The 5327-nt window shown below is 42.8% G+C and overlaps 1 pseudogene across 1 annotated transcript; it reads right to left on the bottom strand.

Annotated features, from left to right (window-relative positions):
- Positions 1-3227: 3227 nt before the first annotated feature.
- LOC104679875 lies at positions 3228-4539 on the bottom strand (annotated as a pseudogene). Its single transcript, XR_004059308.1, has one exon. The product of XR_004059308.1 is annotated as an EF-hand calcium-binding domain-containing protein 14 pseudogene (transcript).
- Positions 4540-5327: the final 788 nt, after the last annotated feature.

Genomic DNA, 5327 nt, shown 5'->3' on the forward strand with positions numbered 1-5327 from the left:
TAATTATTTGGATTTTACCACAATTTTTAAAAAGATGGCATGTGCCTTATTTCTCCACTGTAAAGTTAATCAATATCTGTACTTATCAACAATTATTAAGTATTTTGTAGTAAGATAATTTGAAATTATATAATTTCAAATAATTCACACCAATAGTTCAAATACCAATCCAACACCACAAGATTTATTCTAGCATCCTCTGTTACTATATTTGTAATTTCTCCAACACTGAAAACCTAGCTCCTATTATCCTCAATATACTTTTTGGCAATCCCCATATGTAATCAATCTCCCAACTATACAGGCCATCTTCCTAAACCTGTCTCTGCCAAACCTGCCAGCTAAATTCTTGACCCTGGCCCCATTGATTGTGCCAGCCTAATTCTTGGCTCTGACAAAGAGGAAGAGGAAGGTGAAGTGAAGGCCCTCAATTCTGAAGAATATTTTCACTGGATATAGAATTCCAAGTAGACAAATTCTTTTCCTCTTTCATCACTTTATTTATTTATTCATTTATTGAGACTGAGTCTCACTCTGTTGCCCAGGCTGGAGTGCAGTGACATGATCTCGGCTCACCTCGACCTCCACCTCCCAGGTTCAAGAGATTTTCATGCCTCAGCCTCCTGAGTAGCTGGAGTAGTAGGTGTCCATCATGACAACCAGCTGACTTTTTTATTTTTAGTAGAGGTAGCGCTTCACCATGTTGGCCAGGCTGGTCTCGAACTCCTGACCTCAGGTGATCCACCCACCTTGGCCTCCCAAAGTGCTGGGATTACAGGTATGAGTCACTGCACTCAGCCTCATCACTTTAAAGATGTCTTTTCATTCTAGTTTTCATTGTTGCCTATAAAAAATTAGCCATCATTTTTATTGTTATACCTTAAAATGTACTATGTATTTTTCCTTTGGATGCAGTTAAGATTTTCTCTTTATCTTTGGTTTATAGCACTTTGACTACAATGAGCCTAGGTGTGGTCTTCAAATAATTTATTTGAAGTTCTTGATTTATTGGGGTTCTCTGAATTTCTTGGACATGAAGGTTGATATCTTTCATAAAATGTGGAAAAATTGAGGGCATTTTATCTTCAAATATTTTTTCTACCCTGTTCTTTCTCCATTATACCTTTTAGATTATTTTATATTATCCCACTGTTCTCTATAACTCTGTCCTGTTTTCCTCCTTTTATTTTCTCTCTGTGCTTTAATTTGGATAATTTCCATTAGCCTGTCTTTAAGTTTCCTCATCCCCTTTTCAGCTGTGTCCATCTGCTGGGAAGCCCATTCCCTGGATTCTTCATGTCAGATTACCATATTTTTCCTTTTTAGAATTTTCATTTGATTCTTTTTAGAGTTTCTCTTTTTCTTTTCTTTTCTTTTTTCTGAGATGAAGTCTCACTCTGTTGCCCAGGCTGGAGTGCAGTGGCATGATCTCAGCTCACTGCAACCTCTGCCTTATGGGTTCAAGTGATTCTCCTGCCTCAGCCTCCTGAGTAGCTGGGACTACAGGTGCACGCTGCCACACCTGGCTAATTTGTTGTTTTTATTTGTAGTAGAGATGGGGTTCACCATGTTGCCCAGGCTGATCACAAACTCCTGAGCTCAGGCTATCTACTCCTCTTGGCCTCCCAAAGTGCTGAGATTACAGACATGAGCCACCACACCCAGTCGCGTTTCTCTTTATCTATTGTAATTTCATCCATCTCTTTTGCCATTTCTTCAGTCTTTTCCTTTACATATTGTAATTTATTATCTCACGGTATCTGGTAGGTCAGAAATCTGTGTGTGGTTTAGCTGTCTTAGCTAGATGACTCTGGGTCAAGCTCGCTCATAAGGTTATAGTCAAGCTGCCAGGCAGGGCTTTGGTCTCATATAAGGTTCAACAGGAGAAAGATCTTTTAAATTTTAAAACATTTATGAGTTTAAACTCCTTCTACATTAATTCCAAAATCTTGGTCATCTGTAAGTCTCTTCAGTCGACCACCTTTTCTCTTAATAATGGGTCAGTTTTTCCTCTGCTGCTTTACATGTTCAGCAATTTAAAAAAATCTTATGCTGGGCATAGAAAAATTCTGGATTTTGTTATCTTCCACTGAAGAGTGCCAAATATCTTTCTGAAAGAAAGTTAAATTACTGGTAGATCACTTTGATTCTGGTGAGGTTTATTTTAGGCCTCTATGGTGAGTCTATTTCTGGTTTTCCTTAGTTCTGGGATTTGGCTCTTACTCATATGGCATGGTCCTTACACCTAGGGCATAGTCTTTTTGGTGTCTCAACATGGTATCTCCACTCTTGAGTGGATCAGAACTCCAATGTCTTCATAGCTTTGTGCAACTTCTGAAATCTAGGTTTGGTTTTCAGCTCCTCCAGCTGTTTTTTGCTGGTATAGCTTACAGAATCTTGCCAAGCACATACGCAGTTTAGCATTTGGCCAAGGGCCCAAAGGAAACTCCTATGTGGATTCCTGAGGCTCCTTCTTTGTCACTCTTTTCTATCTACCTACCCTGTCCTGTAATTTTCAGTAACCTTTGCAGGCCCAAACTCCAATTTATTTATCTATTCCAATTATCTGAAAGTGGTTTGGAAAATTGCCCCCCAAGGTTGAATGTAAAATTCTCATTTTGAGCTCCTTTTCTCTCAAGGATAATAGTCATGCACTGTGCCTTATCCCATGCCCAAAAGAAATTGTTTTGTACATTTTGTTTAGTTTAATAGTTGTTTATGGCAGGAGGGAAGGTCTGATGCTAGTTACTTCATGATGTCCAGTACAAGAAGTCCACAAATATTTCTTATGTTTTTATAGACCAATCCTATTCTTATATAGTGGAAAATTAAAGGTAGGCAAACAAACCTACATCATATAATTTCCAGTTTAGTCCTCTACATGATAAGAAACACATGTGGTGCTTATCGTTGTGCTTCCTGTAAGTCTGGTAATTTTTTTTTTTTTTTTTTTTTTTTTGGAGACAGAGTCTCACTCTGTCACCCAGGCTGGAGTGCAGTGGCAGGATCTTGGCTCACTGCAATCTTCGCCTCCCGAGTTCAAGTGATTCTTTTTTTTTTTTCTTTAAAAAAAAACTTTTATATAGCTTCTTCAAACAAGTTAAAAGGTGGCAAAGTATCTGCTACAGTAGTTTGGAGGACTAGAGGACTGATGGGTAAGTAAGGGTTGTTTTGTTGTTAGGTAAGTAGATATCAGGCAGTCCATTTCTAAAATATGCCTGATGAGGCTAGATACCTAAAGCTACCCTTAGCTCCAGGAATGAGTATCTACCATCTCCAACAGAATCAAATGCTCTCAAGCTCTCTGGTTCTGGCATAGCAGAACCTAGGGAGGTCCAGATTTCCTGGTAGGTCAGCTTCCCATCCACGTCCTGGCCAGTCTTGTGGAATAAATCCTGAAGATCTTCAACGCTAGAAACTCCTAGGAGAGACACAGGTTTTAGTTGGGCAGCTTTGTCAACTGGATCTCCAAGAAACTGTGAAAATTTTGCCAATGCTGATGGCTTTGATGTGAAACTCTGTACTTGCTCTTCATCGGCGGTTGCTGGAGGCCTGTTGCTCTCAGGTTTGTTTGTACGAGCACTGATCAGCTGGAGTTTCTCTCTTAGCTTGGATACCTCAGAATTTGAACTATCTTCTTTCTTTATGCTTTGGATTTTTGCCGTATCTGTTTTGTTGGTGACTTGATCCAAAGACGCTCTTTTCAGAGTGGCAGATCTATCACTCATCTGTTTCAAATTCTCACTATGGGTTTTATTGTCAAGTTCTGATGTGGTTGAAGGTGATGGAATGATCTGGTTGCTTCCAGGAGTCTCCTTCAAGAAGTGCTGATTCATATCACTCTGCAGTAATTCCATCGTTTTCTTGTGTTCACCCACAGTTTTCTGTAGTGCTTCCAAAGCAAGATGGACACTGTTTAAAGTATTGCCAATGGAAGCTATGCTCTTCTGAAGTCCCTCTACAGTGGTAGGCAGGCTAATCAAGTCTGCAGCTGACTTAATATTGGCTTTGAGGTAGTTCACTGCAGAAGTCAACAGAGAAATCTGCTTATTCTTTTCTGTGATGTTTATCCAGACTTTGTTCAAACCCATCTCTCCAGATTCAATCTTCTCAAGTTGTTTTTGCTTGCTGAGTAGTTCTTCACTAAGTTTGGGGATTTCTTGGAATGAGCTTTTCTGATTAGACTCCATTGTTCGAAATTTTTCCTTGAGGGCTTCCAGATCCTCCTTGAGAGCAACCTGCATCCACACCGAGCCAACACAGGCCACAACACAGGCAGCAAGGATGACAAAACCACAGAGCGGATAACAGATCTTGCAGCATCATAAATAGTCTCCCTTGGCAAAGCGAGAGCGATTTCCAAACACACCAAATTCCTCTTCCTCTTCGGAGCTGGACTCAGAGTCTAAGTTAGGAGGCTCAGTGCGAAGCAGGCGGTGACTGCTTGGGCCTTTCTTGGGCTTCTTTCTCCGGCTGTCCCCAGCCAAACCAATCAATGCATTGAGCTCTTTGCGCTTTTTCATCTTTTCGTGTGGGGTGAGTGGAGCCCTGACTCCTAAGCTGCCAGGTTCCCACCCAATGCCCAATTCTCTTCCTGCCTTGGAGCTGCCTTCCAGGGTTGGGGATCCTGGGCCAGAGCCCCCTAGTCACTCCCACCTAGGGGTGGGACTGACCAGATCCTCCAGGGACTGGAGATTGGAGCCCAGAGGAAACTGGAACTCAGATGGGTGGGGGAAATCACATAGAAATGGCCAAGGAGCTGGTGACTCCAAAGGATAAGGCCTTGGGCACAGAGTGTTAGTAGAGGGTGGAAAGGGACTTTTATCTTCCAAAGTGTGGAAACAAAGCCAACTCAAAAATGAAGGATTCTCAGCCCGGATAAGTAGGCAATACTTCTAAGGGTGCTCCAGGAGCTGAGGAAGGACACCCTTAAAATAGGTGTTTTGGACCTCCGGGGGAGGATTTCCAATGGGGAAGGAAGAGAAACTTGTTCTTGAATGGGAAGAGAGTGGGGAGGTGCAGAGCAAGAACGTGGGAACGCGTCAGTCCCTTCCTGGCAGGACAGGTGGTGGCAGGAGGGGACTCCCAGCAGCTACAATCCTAACACTGCTTGGCCGCAGAGGAAATGCCCGGCCCAGGAAGCCGGATGGGGTGTGTGATGATCACCGTTCTCTGGCCTCCATCCTGAACGTGAAGGAGGCCCGAGGCCGAGGAATATCCGGAGCCCGGCTCAAAGGGTCGGCCTGAGAGAAGCCAGTACCGTGCCTGCTAGACCTCTGGCCCGCTGTCTGGGCCTTGGGGACACGGCGGGCTCCAGACCCAGGCCA

This window comes from Rhinopithecus roxellana, chromosome 9, assembly GCF_007565055.1.
Source record: "Rhinopithecus roxellana isolate Shanxi Qingling chromosome 9, ASM756505v1, whole genome shotgun sequence".
In the NCBI taxonomy this organism is placed as follows: Eukaryota; Metazoa; Chordata; class Mammalia; order Primates; family Cercopithecidae; genus Rhinopithecus; species Rhinopithecus roxellana.